Here is a 19778-nt window from a genome sequence, read left to right as displayed (position 1 = left end):
GGCACACAAATGGACGCCTCGCGCACCGGGCGTGGCACAGAGTAAGCTTTCGATTTTTAAACTCATCTGCGTGTCTTACGGAATTTGCTCTTACAACTTATAAAAAAAAAGAAAAAGTCGGCGGCATCGTACACTCTCAGTTACCCTTGAAGGCGAACGTCTGCTGAACATTTGGCAATGCATTAAGTTGTACACTGAGGGACCAGACTCCTTGCAAGAGATAACAAGCCGCAGTGTGACAGGCACGCATTGAATGACCTTGACGTTCTCAGTCGATTGCATTGTTCCTTCCACCTCTCCTGAGACTTTCTGTACCTCACCTGGTGTTGAACTGCCTACGCGATCGGCCCACTTTTAACCCAGCGACGATATCTCATGACGTCATAATGACGTCAGAAGTTTTAGCGGCCCGTGAAGTCATGATGACGCCACAAAAATCCATTCCCTCTCCACACGCCGCTAGCTCGGTAGAGGTCATGCGGTGTATTTCGGACGCGTCTCGCGAGTTCTTGCAAAGTCTCCCAAAGCCTCGTGCTCAAGTGTTGCCGAGGGAAGCGCCAACATCGCAACTTAAAGGGGCCCTGCAACACCTTTCTTAGTTATATTGGAATAGTCTCATTATTGACGTGTGACTGTTCACGAGTCATATGCCGCAAAAATTTTTCGAATCTGTCAAGTCTAAGTGGTGTTACCAAATTATAGAGATCACGTTCCGCAGCTTTCTCCCTCAACTCAACGCCGCGAGCGCGCGGAAAGCTAGGCAGCGAGTCGAGGGAGGGAGCGCAGAGGAGCGAGGCTCCGCCCAAGAGCGTCGGCGGAATTTTTTTGTTCATTTTTTTCTCTCTGACGTCTGGGCGCAACCACGTCGTCTGTGCCGCCACTTCCGGTCGGCTTGCGTCGTTCTCGTCGAGCGGAGCCGATCGCACTGTGTATCGCGCGTGCTTGAAAACTGCGCGTCGGTTTGGTAATGTTGGGTGTGCACCTCGAACGCCGTAGTGTTTTCATCGCTCTGCCAACCATGGAAGCAAACCTGCGCGCTCGTTTGGAACGAATGACAGCTGAGATCGGTTTCGGCCCATACTCCGATACACCGCCTCGTAAGACGGCACTGGCAGACGACCCCGAAGCGCCGCCATTACCGGACGCCAGCATTGTTATCGGAGACAAGCTGCGCCCCTGCCTCGGTCGGTTGTGAGAACGTGCCGACGATGCAGTTCCCAGCTGACGAGGCAACACTCGAACGGCTGCCACTCTCAACGGCAACCGGCGATGGTCAAAAGCACAGAAATATTCACGTTTTCGGCACTGCGCATGGCGAAGAAAACGGAACCACGCAACTACGAGCAGACGAGCTGTCAGTGAGACCGGAAGTGCTAATATTAATGTTTGTTCGGTGTTTTTAACGCGATAACATAATATAAACATACATATTATCTACTTATTGAACTCAAAATTAACAACGAAAGTAATAATGAGGGTGTTATCGTGATTATAACATCAGCCAATGGTGGAACTGCCGACAATCGCGTCATATTTTGTGGACTAATACATCATTTGTCGAGAGAAGAGGGAGCGATTTTCAGCTGACTTTGAGAATTTATTGTAAATTCCAGGCCGTGCGCATCGCTATAATATTTGGCTCGCGTGTTCTCGGGAGCCTCGACTACCGATCGGCAGCGCTTTTTGAGCATGCTCGAAAAGTGTTGCAGGGCCCCTTTAAGGCTTTCGCCTTAAAAGCTATGTTATACCTTTTTGTAAATGGCTCGTGCCTCACACCGCGTGATCAGCTATGACCTCCAACCATTCTACTGTATCGTATAACAGGTCTAACCTGAATTCAGCAGTCGCTGACATTGATGTGCCTGCTGACGTAGCATGAATGGTTGTTTTACGATGTAAAGATGTCGACTCAATCGTAAACTTTCAACTACTTGTTTACCACCGGCCATGGTGTACTTACTCCTTTATTTGTACTTTAATGCGAATATTTGCTTAGTTGCTATCAGTGGTTTCAACGGTCCGCGTAACCACAGCGTGACGCCGCACGCACGAGCCATCGACGGCAGCGCAGGGCATATCCACACCAAATCAACATAAATAAAGAGTGTTAAAGATGTTCCCATCGCTGAGGTAAAAGTTTGGGCATTTAATGCCGAAACCCGATGCCATAGCCACAGCTCCGTGTGTGTATACCTCAACAGGCGGAATATAACATATTTAAGAATGTCCAACGTGCTAAGAGGTGCTGCCAGACCCTTGGAGCGTTTTTACAATGGTAACAGAGTGGCGTTGCGTCCCCGTGCACTTTCACGTGGTGCAGACAAGTATTTTAAATAACACTTCATCAAAGAATACAACGGAGTGTCGGTAGTTTTGTGCGCTGTCATGTCAAACACGTGCACCTTAAACTTGTTAAGGTGTGTATGGTTTAAATGCGTATATCTACTGACTGTGACAAGCTCCGATGGATAGTTTGCACTACAGTATTTTTTAAACCTCTGCTCCACTTTTCATTTTAGTGCCGAGTTGGGGCATGAGGTCGACCTTCGAATAACCATTATTTTCCGTTTACTTCGTTCTGCCTCACATCCAAAAGCAAATGCGAGATTATGTGAGACTTCGCTATAACAGTGAGCGCGCGAAGGTCGCATCCATGCGGGCATCGCGCGTAGGGTGATGGGCAGCGCAATGGATCAGTTAGCCGCTCATGCATGCGTAAATTTGAATATAACTTGTGCACGCTATTCAGATGTTGCCGCTATCGTTAGGCTTGTTGTCTAGACTTTAAACCATCGCCGACACATTGTGGTTAGAGGAAGCACATAGTTGGTAGGGTATTGCTGACTTTTGCTATCTTCTATTCTTTTGGTAGAGTCTACTTCTTGGTTTTTCCTGGTTATTTCCCTTGTTTTTAAATTTATTCATTGAATGGTATTTTGATGAGCTTCAGTGGATTATATATAAGGTAAGGATTCTCTTTGTCAAATAAAAAAATCTGATAAAAGAAAGCTTTCGCGGCTGGCAATTTCCTAACTCTCAACGCTAGGAGTCGCTGTGAAGGCTCCCTGGACTTGCAGTTTCTTGAGAATCGACTTTTTGGGGCTAGTTATGTTTCTTTATTGCTCACCCTTTCTTCGAATGTGGCGAGGAGGGCCGCAAGGAAGTTTCGTGAAGCATCGCACAAAGAATGCAAGGAACAATCGCGATCTGGTCGACCCCAACGGCAACAAAATGTGTAGTCCCATTAAAGCACTTTTTTTTTTTGTTTCGGTGCTTTCGTCTTATATGACGGTGGAATCACATATCACTTTCCTCTTGTTGAGCCAAAGACCACTGGGCGGTAGAACCTCTGGAACACATCTCTTCGAAACTTTCTGCAGCTACGTACTGACCCAAAGAGCTAGGAAGAAATTACTTAACAGGAATGGCTCTAAGCAGTCTGTTTTCTTTGTCTCCTTGTTTGCTTTCCTTAATGTTTTCGTTGTTTCGAGGTAGTTTCTTTTCTTTTTCGGACTCAATTTTGGTTATATTCCTGTATGTGGGCGTATGCGGCCCTTCCTCGATATTTAAATCTTGCTTGTGCAGCATGCGCTTTGACTGCCTGAAGTCTCGCGATTTGTTGCCACTTCGGTTCAAGATGAGCATCACATCAAGGCAGTAAAGGAGTGTAATCTTGCTATGCGATGGTGATGCACCTACATATTAATCGACCTGAGCAATACATTGCACAACAACTTTTATACGATGGCATGTGGGCATTGACAGCGCGAAGTTTTCACATTGGCACTCTTAACAGCTGATAGTATAACCGCTTCACCAGGTACTGACAGTTTATCTCAGTGCCGACACATCCAACATCTGTCGCACAAAGCGTTTTGTGCGTAAGAACTTGTTCTCATTGGTCAGCGGCATTCACTAATAACATATACGCTGTTATTGGAAAGATCTGGCTCCTGTTCACTTTACTGGCGTAAGAAATTTTTGTGAACACGGGTCCAGTTTTTTTAGTAGCTTGGCTTCCTTCGTAGTTACAACGGTATTTCGATATCGTGAAGAGCTACGAAATTCATTCGGCATCATTTGTAACCTTGGAGGCAGGACTCACATATAAGGAACATGCTTAAGAAATAATTTTGGACGCTATTTCATTTTAAACGTTGAAGTATTCATTGCACTGAACTACAGGAAAACACGCACTAGCACACTGATTATCGGAATAGTATAAAACTTAACATGCCAGACGCCCAACTTAAGGTACGACACGTGGCAAAACGACAATTAACGAGACATGTTTCAATGCCCTAGCTCATACATATTACTTAGTTTTGGTTTATTTTCCCCCTAAAACCCTGCAACCACCCAAGCATCCTCTCCATCCGCCCTGCCTTCTATTTTTTTTGCGTTTGACTAAGGATTCGCGACTAAGGATTCGTTTCAAAACGCCTGAACACACTCCAGCAAATGACGACTAGCTAAGTTCCTAAAATATATGAAGGTGATAACGTTGCAATACCCTAAAGGTCAATCCGCAGGTCACCTGCGCGTCCTAACCTGGAACCGCCAAAAGAAATGGCCTGTGAGCACGCATCAAAGCCGTAAAACCATGCAGTTCCAATTACAGGTTACAAAACCCGCTCCTACCTTAGTGGAGACGGCGAACCTGTTCGCACTAAGAGACACGAAGAAAGCTTACAATGGCAAAACTAGCTTGGTTGCTGTGCCCACGCGTGCACTTTTACGCAAGACGAAGACACAATGGCGCATAGTCCAATTTGCGAAAGAAACTAAAAATACAAAATTGCATGTATAAGCAGGATGAATAGCGGTAAGTAAAACAGAGGAGAGAGGGCATAACCGCTAAACACTACTCGGAAACAGTCGCTCAGACGGAGCAATGGCGGACCAGGTCCGCCAGGCTAACCCTGCCTGTGGCAACGTCCCCACCACTACCACCCCGATACAAGTTGTATTAGGGAAGTACATGTCTCAGAAAGAGAGAAAACACGGAGGTCAACTAGCCGAGTGCACGTCAAGGAGACGAATCCTTGTCATAGGGAGGACAAGAAAAATTGAGTGTACAAACAGCTTAATAGATTGACTGATGGTTAGAAGGTAACTACAGCCCAGTGTGCATTAGTATAGTATCGAAGAATTATGAGGTCGTTCTTTTACTTGCGGTCGTTCGATTCTTGTAGTAGCAACGGGAAATAGCAGCTGATTCTCCGCATAATTTCTCTCCAAATAAAGAAAAGTTGAAAAGAACGATGTTACGAAGTAAAGACGAGTCGAGACGCTTGACGATAATATACACGGTAGCGCATCGACAAAAAGTAACATACAAAAATGCATCGTGTCCCAGTAAACAAATACCTCTTCACAACATGTGGACAGTGTAGCCTGTAATAATACTGCAAGCATGACAGAACAGATAGGACTTCAAAAATGTTACACTCCCTCTAGCTAACTCTACGGAGAACACAGGAAAAGCCTAGCTCTCACAAGGCAATTAGTAAATCACTCTGACGCTGTCAGCCGCTTGCATTGTACCAACACCCTCCTTCCCGCTGAAGCTTCCTGTATTTCACCCGTTGCCACACTACTTACGGTATCGGCCCACTCTTGACCAAGCGATGACATCAGGTTATATTTAGTTCTTCATTTGATTGTCCATGGAGTCATGTGACTTTTGATGTGTTCACGCCAAGGATGGTCGACGCAGGACGCCACATTTTTTTACTCGTGAGACGTACGAAATTTTCAAATCAATAAGTTTAGTTGCAAGCAGGAGCTGTTTTAAGAAAGGGAAAAGGGGAATGTTTTGTTGCGAATTTCTTTGCTTACATCTGAAATTATAGAGAATTGATCATTATAGGTATGCATGAAGCGCCGTTACCTAATAAACAGGTTGCTAATAAATTCCGGACTTTCGGATGCATTCGAAAAATTGTGGTTTAGACCGAAAAGTCTCTTTCCATGGGTCATATGTGCCTTGCTCCAATTCCTAACTGCTCAAGGTTTTGTTTCAAGCACGACTGTCGGGAGGAAAGTTATAGTGTCTGTGCGTGTATCGGATGTTGGTGGAACATCAATTTCAAGAGTTCAAATACATTCAAACATGTATTTTTATTCGCTAATCTTTGCTGATCGACAGAAAGACAAAGAATATAGATATATTGGATTCGGTATTCGACATGTTCCCAACGCTACCCCATCCCTACCTTAAATCGACCACCTGGTGACACTTATAAAACTGCTCAGAAACGGGTACGTGTAGTTGTACGCCATAACAAGTACTATTTTTGGGTGTTTGCTCTGATGTCTGGTATCATCGACCGACACCTAAAGCGGTGCCAGCAATAGCTACACGTATGGCGAACACTTCAAGCGACAGCGCTGGGAAGCATTCATTTACGCAAGCGCATAGATGGACGAGTAGCCCTCACCGGGGCAATAACGCCAAAGGAAGTCTTGTATAACGCTTTCGAGTTGCACGCGGTGATGTTATGGGACGCAAAAGTGCCTATACGACAAAGCGTTATCAGGGTCAGTGCCTCCTCTATTTTTTTTTAAAAAGGAAGCGGAAGGCGTTGCCAAGGTTTACTGTAAAGCGTGCTTTGCCGAAAGGGCACTGTGCATGCGGAGGTGCAAACTGGAGCGAGCAAGGGAGCAGCAAAATATATATTTACATTCTTGGGCATCTTGAGCTTGGAAAGAAAAACGTTATGTTACTGCATAAAGAAGCGAAATTTATATATATGCTTTTAAGTATCACCGAGATGAAGTGAATCTTATTAGAGGGAACAAAGAACGACTAGTTGATGATCTTAGGGATGTGAACTTAAGTTTTCAACATAACAAGCAGTTACGACCCATGAAAAAGCAACATTTGTTTTTCGGCCTGATGACTGTTTTCAATAAAACAAGTGTAATTTAAAGTATTAGCGCTCCACCCATGAGACATGACCAAACATTTATTTTTCAAGATTACCCGCAAAGACCATTTGGTGCGAAACTTATTACGAAGATTACGAAGGTACACTGTAAACCACTTTACACCTGTATGGGTGTAACTTGGTGTCTATAACTCACACCCCTACACCCCAAAAAATAGGTGTACCAAGCAGGATTACACCTATACAATGGGTGTAATTTCAAACTTTCACCCAATGGGTGTAAAAGCATATTACACCCAAATGAAAAAAAGGGTGTAGGGTGTAAAAGCACATTACACCCAAACGAGAAAAGGGCGTTAGGGTGTTTATGCACAATTACACCCAAACACCCAGGCAAAAATTTCCATAATTCGAGTGGTTCCCCCCTCCCAGTTGGCTCCCATTGAAACGCTAGAAAGCTTACCCTTTAGCTAGTCCTTTCAAGGGCGCATGACCTATTATAGTGGCTCCTGTCACAGAGGGAAAATCCTGGCAGCAGCACAGATTTTATAATGCATATGAAGCACGGCATATATGGCCCTTACATATACAGTGCAATCGTGACTGAATACAAAGTTATTACCTAAAATGTGTTGACATATATTGCAAGATGTTCACACAGTTATCCAATAGTACAAAATAAAGTCAAGCTTTAATAAACACAGAGCTCGTACATTCGAGACAAATTCTACGGTATTCAATGACCTTTCTCGAGTGTGCGGAGCGGCATCGCGTATGCCGCCAAACAAGGAGCACAAATGACGGAGCACAAATGACCAAGGCGTTTGTGTCAAAATATGAAGCAAGGGAGTTATTTCCACTTCATAATGAGGAATTCAATTTAACATGCTTCATTGTAACACAGCCGTATAGTGCAGTATGGGTCTTAGAACAAGCTACACCCGTGCGAGTGGGGTGTAATAGATGAAACCGCCCTCAAAAGGATAGCAGTTACAGGGAGAAGCACAAACGAACCTTCTCTGTCAGCCCCCTTGGGGCACTACAGACACTTGGTCCCTTTGGGCACACCCAGAATGAATTTTCCCACTGTAGTTGCCCTTCCCAAGAAGGGAAATATTGGTGCCACTTCTTATACCTGCACTCATGCTGTTGATAAAATAAGGTGCCATCGTCTTAAATGGGCTGCATAACATCAGTGTATGTGTTTGAAATCAACTGGAACACACAAGGTACGGTCTGGTCGTTCTCCTGTTAAGGAGATAGTTCAGAAATGTGCAATCCCTTGATGAGAAAGTGGATTGATAAAGTTTCAAAATTCCAGCAGTGCCCACACCATTGTGCCTGCTGTCGACTTTCTTAGTAGGGTAAACACTGCCATCACACAGCTGTAGCTGATACACGAGCAGGGTATCAATGCTCCGTGACAACTCACGCAACATTATAAGGACTCAGAACGTCGTTTTCCACAGCAGGCCTCCATATTATCTTTCTGGGAAAGTACATGAGTGAAGTAGAAAACTGTGTACATTGCTGGAATTATGAAATATTTCCCACTTTCTCAAGAGCAATAGATTGTGGCTCCAACACAAAAAAGTGAGCAATCGGGCCACGACGCGCACGTCGCAGCGCATGGTAAATGCGGTAATATGCAGGAAATGCATGGGAATAGGGACGTTATGACAACGACAGCACTGCAGAAGCATTACCTACGTAACAAAAGTGGAATCAAATTTTACAAGGGCATGTTCAGAGAAATTTAAAGATTATCCCTTTCCAAGCAAAGACAACAGAATCATTGGTAATTGAATAAAACGATTATTTATTTCTTTAAAAAAATATTGACAAAACTTAAAGCTTGTCATATAGCTCAAAAATAAATTTTAAAACAATATTCGATGCACTGATTTCACTGACAAGTACTGGCAGTTTTGTTAAGCTAAAGTTTCAATACCAAAAGATCTCAATTATTAAAACTACTGCAAAAAAGTCACAAAGCCCTTTGAATATAAAAACTAAGCCAATAACCACAAAGCGGAATGACCTGCGAGAACATGTTGAAATCGGCAGACAAAATGGCTTGTATTAAAATGTCACAAGAAAATGAGCAAGAAATTGAAATGAAATACTAGTACCGCCATAGTATTCGTTTCTGTATAATGTAAAACAAATAACTACTCGTTACCATATGAAAATATAACTTTGTGGCTTAAGCTCGAGTTAATCACAGGTGGCGACATACTTTAAGCAGAAGCTAAGGCCTATTTTCTAGGCTTTCTGGAAAATGTTCAGGAGCTTTACTACTTGTGTCCTCGGAGTCATTACCCACTGGCCAAGAAGGAGCCATTCAACTGCGACGAGAACGTTGAACACCTTGTGATGGCAGTCGATATTTAACAGCCAATGTGCTGCCATGAGTGCAGCTACTCATTCTTCGGCATTGGACACACTGAAGAGCAGTTCTTTGTCCACAGGGAGGAAAAGCTTGCTTGCATAGGGAAGATCGGGGCCATCGTACACAATGCAAGGTGTTATTGGAACGCTCTCTCCCTGCATGATAAAAAATAAAAAGATCATTGTCTGGAAAGCGCTACGCAGACTTCAATTATTTGTTTCAGTAAATAACAGTTTCTGTACCGTGTACTATCGTGAGTAATATGGGCTCGAACATGCGAGCACGTGGAAAATAGCCTTAAAGCTGAGATAGGGTGATACGTGGATGGCGTTGCCGAAACTGGAGGGGATAGGGGGGGGGGCGCTGTTCCGCTGACTGTTGGTACTCCCGCCTCGCTAGCGTTGCTGCGAGATGTCGGCTGATTGCGTGCCAATGACCGCTAGCAATGATAACAAAATAAATAAATGAGGCGCGGCAAAATCCTCAGCCGACACCACCGAGATAACGATGCGCAAGCATGGCCTGCGCATCGTGGCAGGCTACGTCACAGCCGATATCTCAGCAGCTACCTAGTCTGATGTGGCTGTTCGCGTTGATGGGAATTCATATCACCGCTAGCGGCCTCGACACCCTCTAAGATGCTGTTTCGCATCAACAATATCGAAGCGGGAGGGTCAACAGCTAGTGGAAGCGCGGCGCCCTTTCCGCTTTGTTTCCGACAGCCGCCGCTGCAAATCAGCCGACGTAAGGTTCAAGGCTGTTCGCCACGCGCTCGCATGTTCGAGCTCATATTGCTCACGATAGTACCATCCAAATATGAAGCTCATAAGATGCCCCATATGGAACTGGAGAGAATTAACAGCTTTTCTACGTGCAATTAGCTTGTTTGGGAAAGAGAAAGTACTATTTGACAAATATCATCCGCATTTTTAAAGAAAAAGGAGCATTCTTTAGTGGCATGAAGGATTCCTGCACATCGATAAAAAGCATATAAAACAAAACTATGCACAAGGACTTCTCTTCAAGGCTGCAACTTGCAGCCTTGAAGATGATTGGAGAATTTAAAATCTCTTATAAATCATTAAGCTTGTCTTTTACTAAATAATATCATTGGAGGTGGTCGTGCAAACTGCGTTTTTTAATGTTTGTACACGTAAAAGTATTTAGCGAAGTTACAACGCCAAAGCGAGGCGAGGCGCATATAACTCTTAATAACCACAATAAAATAATGAAAGCTAGACATAATGGAAACAAACAGAATAAAATAAATTGTGCTCGAATGCGGGCACTCAGGCGTACGCACGAAGGGGGGAGGGTGCGCCCCCCCCCCCTATACCTGGCGACAACTTTCTGTGGCAGCACAGCCAAGGCTACGCAACCGAACCACGCACTTTTTTACTCCGCTTCTGTATGTAGTCCGCGAACGCTAGCTTTTGTAGAATACGTAGCATAAAAGAAAACATAAAAAGAAAAGAAATAGGTATTACGTTCAAGATTGCCTGCGTTGAAAGTAAGAATGATAATCCCGTAAAGGATTTGCGATTTTTGCTGTTTCGAGTTTTCAAGTTTTCTGGTGTCCGTTTCACGTTTTCCGTCCCCACTAAACAACGATGGCGTCGCTCGGCTGCAACGGGTGCACGTCGAAGCTTGCAAGTGAGCATAGGCGCGTGTTCGTTAGGTGATCTGTGTTCATCGACCAGAAAGAAACGAAGACAGCGGTGCGTTGTGAATTATTTTGTTGATTTGCCCATATATACTATCACCGAGAAAGAAGTGTGCAAGTGATACCACCATCGCAAGCGGGTCTGTCATCGCGATAGCTTCCTTGATATTATGACGCCGGCGACCTGCAAGAATTTAGCAAGAAGAGCCGCTTGAAAAGGCAACTGTGATTGCAAACAGTACGTAAAATAAGTGGCCCATTTCATAAAGTGCGTTGCATACATGGTCGGTATTTCGGTTGCCTACTATTACTGATACAGTCGCGCCGAAGATTGCGTCCAACACCGTGCCCGTCGGCGTCTACGGCGGGAGGTGTTTTGGCGTTTTGAATGAGAGCGATTTACGGTGACAAAATCACCCATGCATAGCTTTGCCTCGGGAACAGACGCGTTCATGACTATTATGCGTCTGACAGCGTGATTTTCAATTTGCAAAAAAAAAGCATTCCCAGGTGAAAATGTGTAACTGGGAATCCAACTGGTTTCAACTGGTTCCACTTCAACTGGTTTAAGGAACACATTTCCAGTTGGTAACTGGGACCAGTTGGGAATGCATTCCCAGTTGGCGACTGGGACCAGTTGGGAATACATTCCCAGTTGGCGACTGGTACCAATTGGGAATGCATTCCCAGTTGGAAATGCTTTCCCAGTTGTGAACAGGTCCCATTCCCCGTTGGTGCCCAAATGGGCATGCTTGTACTCCAGCTAGCTCAAACAATCTTCAACGTGCAAATAATGTTCATTCTGAGCACATCAAACACTCCAATGGAACACTTGACACTCCATGTTAGTGTAGAAGATGATCATGATTTATTGCTATTACACAAAAAATTACACAGCTCTAGGCATTCCCTGCTGTGGCTGGTTTGGACCAGCACTGTGGTTGCACATTCAGTGCAAAGATATCCTCCGCTCGGCTTTCATGCAGTGCTGTATTTTCTCAACCAATATACTGGTGAAGTTTCGGGCTGCGCAGCTGATGAATCTGTGCCATTCACCCGTTACCAATGAAACAGCGTTGCTGCAAAATAAGAGGTAACATGTTTCATGCATGTCTCAGAACAGTCATATAAATTTATAGATATACACAGCAGACCTGCCTTCTAATAATTCACACGACAAACAGTGTCTACAGAGATCATGCGCTGCATCTATTCCGAATTTTTAGAAGTCGAGTTTATATATCAGCAGCAAAAAATAATAAAAAACACCATTATTTTCACTCGAATTCATATGCCTACACATGCAACAGGTTCAGGAATATTCATTTAGAGTGCAAATACGGGCCCTTAGCGCTTTCTTTGAAAGTCGCGGACAGAGTTAAGAGTACACTTCATGGTTATTTAGCACGCCGTTCAAAGCACAAGTATTGCACGGCACTCGTTTTCTGTGATGCTCCCAAACAAATGGCAGCAAGTTTGCGAGCACTCTGCACACACCCATAAACAAACTTAGCTAGAGCAGTAGAGAAAGCATTTGTTTACAATGCAACGTTCCATCGTCTCAACACTCAAAGCACTGTGCCTGCATTATATCTACATCTTCTCTAGGATACTGAACAACTAGCACTCGAAGCATAAATGGTATAATTACCTTCAAACGGCTGCATCGCTGACAATTGGCAGGCAGCATTCCGCACACAATGGGTCCATATATCCGTCTTGTCACAGGCGTAAACACTTGTCCGGCGTTCGCCTGAAGTCAAAGTCTTCCAGAGATGAAGCTGCCGAACACTAATTCGACAAAGTCTAATTTACGCACGCCATGACTGCATGCACGTTCCTTTTGAAAAATAGCACAACTAAGCAGCGCGACCACGGACCACCGAGCGCTCGGTAGCTAGCCCTCGTCCCATGTGTTGTACGAAACTAGCATCGCTGTTTTTCTAAATTTTATGCCTTTGTTATCCAGTTTCTTTCTTCCATTAAATATTGCCGAATTGGCACGAAATAATTCATTTCAGTTTATTTTATATGTAATCTTTATGCTTGATTACTTTACTGCTTCGTTCAATGTTTGAGCCTATGAGATACGGGACTAATGTGACGGCAGTCGATGTAGAGAGGCTGCGTTTGTGCAACGGTTTGTGGGTTTGTGTCGGCAGGATGTCAGCAGTCTGTGGCAGTCTCAGCTGTGGTAGCTCTCGGCACTGGCACTACTCCATTTTTCGTTCTCGTACGGAAGTAACCGCTGTGCTGCACACAAGACTATTAAGCATGGCATGCTCCCAGCGACACGACGGCAATATTAACACCCCAACGTCAATTGGGCCCGCCTCGGTTGCGCGTATTGTCACCGTGATGGACGTAAAAAGATTGACAACAGCTTTTTAATGTTAGTTGAATGTACTGATGCTAAAACAAGTGTACGCTTGTGTGCACTGTGTTGCGCATTTGCGCAACGGAATAATCCACGATAATATGATTTTAAAAAATACATATATATCAGGTGAGGTAAGACTGTATATATTAATGTAATGGGGTTTAAACAACACGAAGGGGATGACGTCTAAACAAGAAAAGATAATTCATTCGCAAACCATGAGATGCTATTTTCTTATTCTCTCATTGTCCTAGGAATATTACTAGGTCAGTGATGGTACCCTTCTGCGAATAGGACACAAAAAGCTCTTAGATAAAACCCATTCGCTCAAGTGCAGCAATGCTGCGTATGCGTTCGAGTTCAATTATCTTTCTTCTTTCACTTTGAAGAACCGTACAACCAGGACAACTGGTCGCACTTCCAGTTAGGGCGCAACTGGGACCACTTGCTTCCAATTTAACTGGTTATGGTTTCCAACTGGGATCAGCTTCTTCCAGTTCAACTGGTCATGGTTCCCGTTGGTGGCCAGTTGAGCTGTAACTGGAACCAGCTGCTAACTGGGACCAGTTGCAACTGAAATCAACTGGGACCAGTTGAGTTTAACTGGGACCAGCTGCTAACTGGGACCAGTTGCAACTGGAATCAACTGGGACCAGTTGTTTCCCAACTGGAACCATTTGATCCCAGTTGATACCAGTTGAAACCAGTTGGATGCCCAGTTACTCATTTTCACCTGGGTTCTTTACCACGGGAGTAAGGAGCGCGTTTCACCCATTTGTATAATCGCACACGTGAGACGCCCGCTCCTGACTGGTCGTGGCCAGGATATCTGCTGCCTTTCGATGCTTTCGTGTCCCCTGACAAAATAACGTGAGCGTCTCTAGAAAGTTATAGCGTCTCCAAATGTAGGAAAACGACGATGTCGACCCTGTGTGCACCGAAATTCAGAAAATGGCTTGTTTCCTTTGCGTAAGATTTCCAATTGCGCAGTTACTGCTGGGCCGTGGCTTTCTTTTTCTTTAAAAGTAAAACCAACCGCTTTAATAAAGCTGATTTCTGCGTTTTTTCGCAATACAAAATATTCTATCGCTTTTCTAAAAAATAAATGTAAACAATACTAAATGGTGCTCGCTTTGCACGTGGACTTGAACCGCTAGCACATTAGCTTTATGTAATTTGATTTGCAGAAGAGCTCAGCAACGATTCCAGGTATTTGTGCTGCATGCTTAAGTATATCAAGTCATGTGGTAGATTTCGACTACATCTGTAAATAAGCTATCTACATAAATTCCCAAATAACATCATGAGCCATGAATACTCGTATGGAAACGCACATGTTGTATGCGCTCGCGAAACCAAAACCGAAATCGCCCGCGAACGGACTATTTGGCGTAGCAACACATGTGCAGAAGCTCCGCCCACGTAGCTTTCGCTGTGCTGCCACAGAAAGTTGTCGCCAGGTATAGTCAATTCAGACAGAGGGGAGGGGGGCGCAATGTCTGGCCCCATACTTCGACTTTTTAGTAAGGCGGGGGGAGGGGGGCAGCGATTAACATTCCTAGTTCCCTCCCCCCTGATGGGGAACCCTGCGCACGTCTAAGTGCACACTGATGCTCGAGCACAGTTCAGGTATTCAAGGCGATTCGGCCACACATAGACATGAAAAATTCATTCGAACACAAGTCAAGTTTAACGAACGGCTCCCCGTGCACAGGTGCCGGCATTATCAGGAAACCTATGTTACGGATGAATTAAAACATCGGTACGAATTTAACGAAACGGAATGTATTAGCACTTAGGCGAGCTTCGCGCGGCGTACCTAAAACGAAGCAACATGCTGCGTTAAAATGACCCACACGCATCAACCCGAGCATCACGGTAGTTTTAGCGCACAAAACGAACACGGACGGAAAAGAACGACGCGGACACCACGTCGTTGTTTTATGTCCTGTTTCTTTTTTTTTCTTGTGCGACAAAAAATGCACTTGAATTACGAACAGGCCGAAGCATACGCACCTTAGACACGCTTGACGCTTAGAGGTAACAGGCGCCGTCACAGCCCAACTATTCTTAAATCAAAATAGTGGTTCATCGAGAGCGGGGCCCCCTTCCAACACCACCGCCGACAGGCGGGCACCGCCACAACTGCGTTCAAATCCCCCTCCGAATCACAGCCGCGCATGCGCACACTGCTTTCAACACCAAACAAAGCAAAGCCTGCCCGCGCCTAATGTCACACAACTTTGCCTTCATCCCGATGAAACAATGCACTCACATATGCTCGCTACGTTAACAAATGCTCACCGATCGTCAACCAGTTAAGAAAAGCTTAGTTAACGGCATTAGATCGCGCTCTCGGAGTTAACAAAGCGCTGGCCGTAGCAACGTGATAGTGGTACATACCGTTTCAGTTCGAGTGCTCCACGATATGAAGCTGCAGGTCTCCCTTTGAGTATAGTGCATCTTCGTAATAAGCAGCACTGGCAGAAGGTAAAGGACGAGCACACAGAGCAGGCACACTTCAAACAACCGAAAGACCGACTGCAAAACTCGACCGATCGGGAGGCGACGCACAACACACGCAGAAAACGATGGGAGTCCGGCCGGTCCGGCGGCGTGTCTGAGCGCGTTGCATAAGTCACGTGGTGATAGAGCTGTTCCGCGCGCTGCGCACGCGCTGCGGTCGCGGCGGCTGCGCCGGCCGAGGAGGTGGCGTCCCGGCCGTTGTTGGGTCGCGTGGGCGCAGCTTTCTGCGGCAGTGTTATGTTTTGTTATGCTTTACACAGTGTATTCGAATCGCAGTAAGCATTGCGACGACACAGTAAGGGCTGCATGACTACAAGCAGGGCTTAAAGTCTCCCTTCACTGGACGGGGGGCCCTCACAAAGCGGCAATATATATGTATGTATATAATCTCAAAGAAAAGATCGCCTAGCAGCGATCTTTTCGCCGCTAAACTGATGCTGCTGTGGTCTCAGCGGCTCTGCTACGCGCAGATCGTGAGTTGTTGGAACGCGGTGGGAGCTGTCATAGCGAAGAATAAACGCAGGATTTCTCGATATATCGGTCAAGATCCACTTTCGCGGTCGTATTATCCAGTTTTGGCAAAAGTGTGATGGTATTAAACGCATGAAAATGCAATATTTTCAAGGGATGTTGGCAGGAAATAAAAAGGAGAACGTATTAGGCTGAAAAACGTATTATGCAGAATCGTGTCAACGAGATTTCACTGTATATGTATGCTATAGATTAAGCGTTAGGAGAGGTGTTCGCGATGATCACAGTGCAGTGAAGCCAACTATCTCTAAACTGAACAAATGCTTATGAATGCTATGACAAAAAAAAAATTTTTTTTGTCAGACCATGCACCAACTAGCCCAAGAACGCGTTTTAGTCACTTATGAATGCTAAACAAATACATATATTATTCCGAATGTATTTCGGGCATTCATTCAACGTGTCAATCCAATCAAGCAATAAATAAAATTATTTTGGAAACGATTTCTCAAAAATAAATCGGGATGTGAAGGCTTAAATATATGTGAGCTCAAAATAAGTAACATCAGTTGACTCACTGCATTCAGAACCTCAGGCACGACAATGCTATATTTTATTTTCACTAACACTTGCCTAATAAAGTAGGCAAAATACATGCGTCTTTGTAATTACAGCAGACTTGTGATGCATTACTAAAAGAATGAAAATTGAGTGGCAAGCTTAGCAGACCAAGGTGAACCATTACTGATTCACGAGCAGGTAGCTTCACACTCAGGTGCCTCGTGAAACAGTATCCTGTGCCAAGACGCTCTGTCGAACAGGGTGGTGACCCGTGGTTTCAGGAGGCGTTGCCCGTGGTGTTCAGTGTCTCAGTTTATTGCATTCAGCACTACAACGATACCTGTTTACACCTATGGGTCAATTCACTGCGTGAATTGACCCATAGGTGTAAAATCCAAAGAACACCCATGGGTGTTTAACAGAACATACACCCATTGTACACCCAAAAATGAAAAAAGGGTGTGCGAAGGGTGTGCAAAGAAGACATTACACCCTTTCGGATAATATTGACAGAAAAAAAGGGTGTACGATAGGTGTTTTATCGCAAATACACCTATAAGGGTGTGAAACGGTTTGCAGTGTAGTGTACGTGTTCTCAAAGGAAAATACAGGCTGTCGCGTACGACTGCATTTACAGTTTTGCAGTTGAAAGAGTATGACTAGGCAGCAATACATCACTAAAATTTTTTTCAGTAGGTGATAATATTATTTTTATCATTCAAAACTTTTCCTGAAGTTTCGCGATCTTACTTACATTGAATACGGTGTTAATCTTATGTTCCGATGTTACTGTGAAGATGATTTTTGGCATGATATGCACTTTCAAACCCTGTATTTCTGATGTCTGACCATTGAGCTACTGCAGTGCTAAGGAGCAGCCAGCGCCTTATTTGCGGGCTAACATCCCCTTATATTATGCAACTAAATAGTACTAACATCTCTAGAGATGTTAGCTAGAGATGTTAACATCTCTAGAGATGTTAACAGAATAACAGATGTTTACTGCCGCGTTAACGTCCTCATCAGATCAAGTTGCGTGAGTACGTGTCATGTAAGTTTTATTGCGGTGTGACTTGCGGTATTTTAATAATGTTTCATGCATCTAAAGACTTGCCCGTTAGGCGCGTTCAGTACATGCATCATCACGTTAGTAATTCAGGGCAGAAAGGAACATTTCACCATGTTTTCCGTTACAAATAACGTGCTGGAGCAAATCAGACTTCGAAAAATGCATAACTTATCTGTTCAACGCCGTAGCGCTGAGTGATACATCAAGCGTGATGTAGTGACAGATGTTATGTAGACTAATGGGTGGTAACCCACTTAATAGTCGTGACTTAGCGAAAACTGCACTGGCCGATTGCTAAGCGTTCTGTTCTGTTCTGTTCTAACTGTTTTGCTGTGGAGAGGTTGAGGTCCATATTGCCTCGGCTACTCCATATCACGAAGTTATGCAGCGAAAAAAAAAAGAAAAATTCGGCAGATCCCACGTACCGTTGGAGCCAATGTTATGCGAAGCATGCGGCGGGTAAGTGACTCGGGCGTAACTTTTTTTAGTAAGCGCTAAAATGACGCTAAAGATTTGTATATATTTTAGACGCACACATATATATGTTGAAGAGCCGCATATGTGTTATACAACCAGTCCTTTACGGTTGGGTAACGCTGCCACTGGCAACGTGGGCATTGCCAACACCAGAACACTGCAAAAAATCTGGCCTCTGTTCACGGACAAAGCTGAAGGTATAGCGGTGCCGAGCACTTTTCCGCGAAACTAATTAAACGATTTCTTTAAAAAGGAGCCTTCTCACGAAGTGCTTTCGTTAGCACAGCTAGCACAAAGCACTCCGTCACTCACTTAAAACAGCAGACCTTATTCCGTGTCTGGAATACAGCAATTTTCCTAAAACAAAGCCTTCTTACGTACCTCATTCGTTAGTATAGTTAAGACAAAACACTCCATTTCAAACAAAGCACTTTTCCGTGACACTAATTAAACGATTTCTGTAAGAAGGAGTCTTCTCACGAAGTGATTTCGTTAGTACAGCTAGCACAAAGCACTCCGTCACTCATTTAAAACAGCAGACCTTAATCTGTGTCTGGAATACAGCAATTTCCCTAAAACAAAGCCTTCTTACGTATCTCATTCGTTAGTATAGTTAAGACAAAACACTCATTTCAAACAAGGCGCTTTTCCGTGACTGGAATACGGTTGTTTCCCTAAGAGAGAGTCTTTTACAAATTACTTTTGTTACGTGTAAACACAAAACACTCCGCTTCCTAAAATGTGTTACGTAGATCTTAAAAATAGCAGTAATTGTGGAACGGTCATTCTTGCTGATTAATTCGATGTAACTTCAACGCAATAAATTTTCCAAAATGGACTGACAGGTGGCGGATCCAGAGGGCGGACGGTATAGGGCGATGACTCCCTCAAAGCCTGCATCTGCAACCCCGCCCCCCTCCCTTCAGTGCCTGTCTTCCACCTCCTATCACCAATTAGGACAAATGAGTGGGACCACTGTGAGCACAAATTAACAGCATCTATGCTGTGATGGGGTATCTTGCGAATTCAGTAACTACTAAAAACACAAGTCGGGACCCCTCCCTCTCCACTTTACTTCAAGCGACCCCCCTCCCCCCTCGCCCTTCCTCAAAATGAGTGGCTGGATCTGCCCCTGGGACTGACCACAATATTTATTCAGTCTTTAGTGAAGTGAAATAATGTACAGTGCTTGCAAAAGGCACCACATACAAATAATATAGTTGGGTTTTGCTCCAAGAAAAATAGTCTGACAATTTCTAGAATGCAGTGGAACCAGGACAGGGGATCACAAAAAGTTCTATATTTAGAAATTAGATATACTAAATATTTTATGCATCGAAAATAAT

Source organism: Rhipicephalus sanguineus, chromosome 4 (assembly GCF_013339695.2).
Source record: "Rhipicephalus sanguineus isolate Rsan-2018 chromosome 4, BIME_Rsan_1.4, whole genome shotgun sequence".
Taxonomy (NCBI): Eukaryota; Metazoa; Arthropoda; class Arachnida; order Ixodida; family Ixodidae; genus Rhipicephalus; species Rhipicephalus sanguineus.
This window is presented reverse-complemented; position numbering follows the sequence as displayed.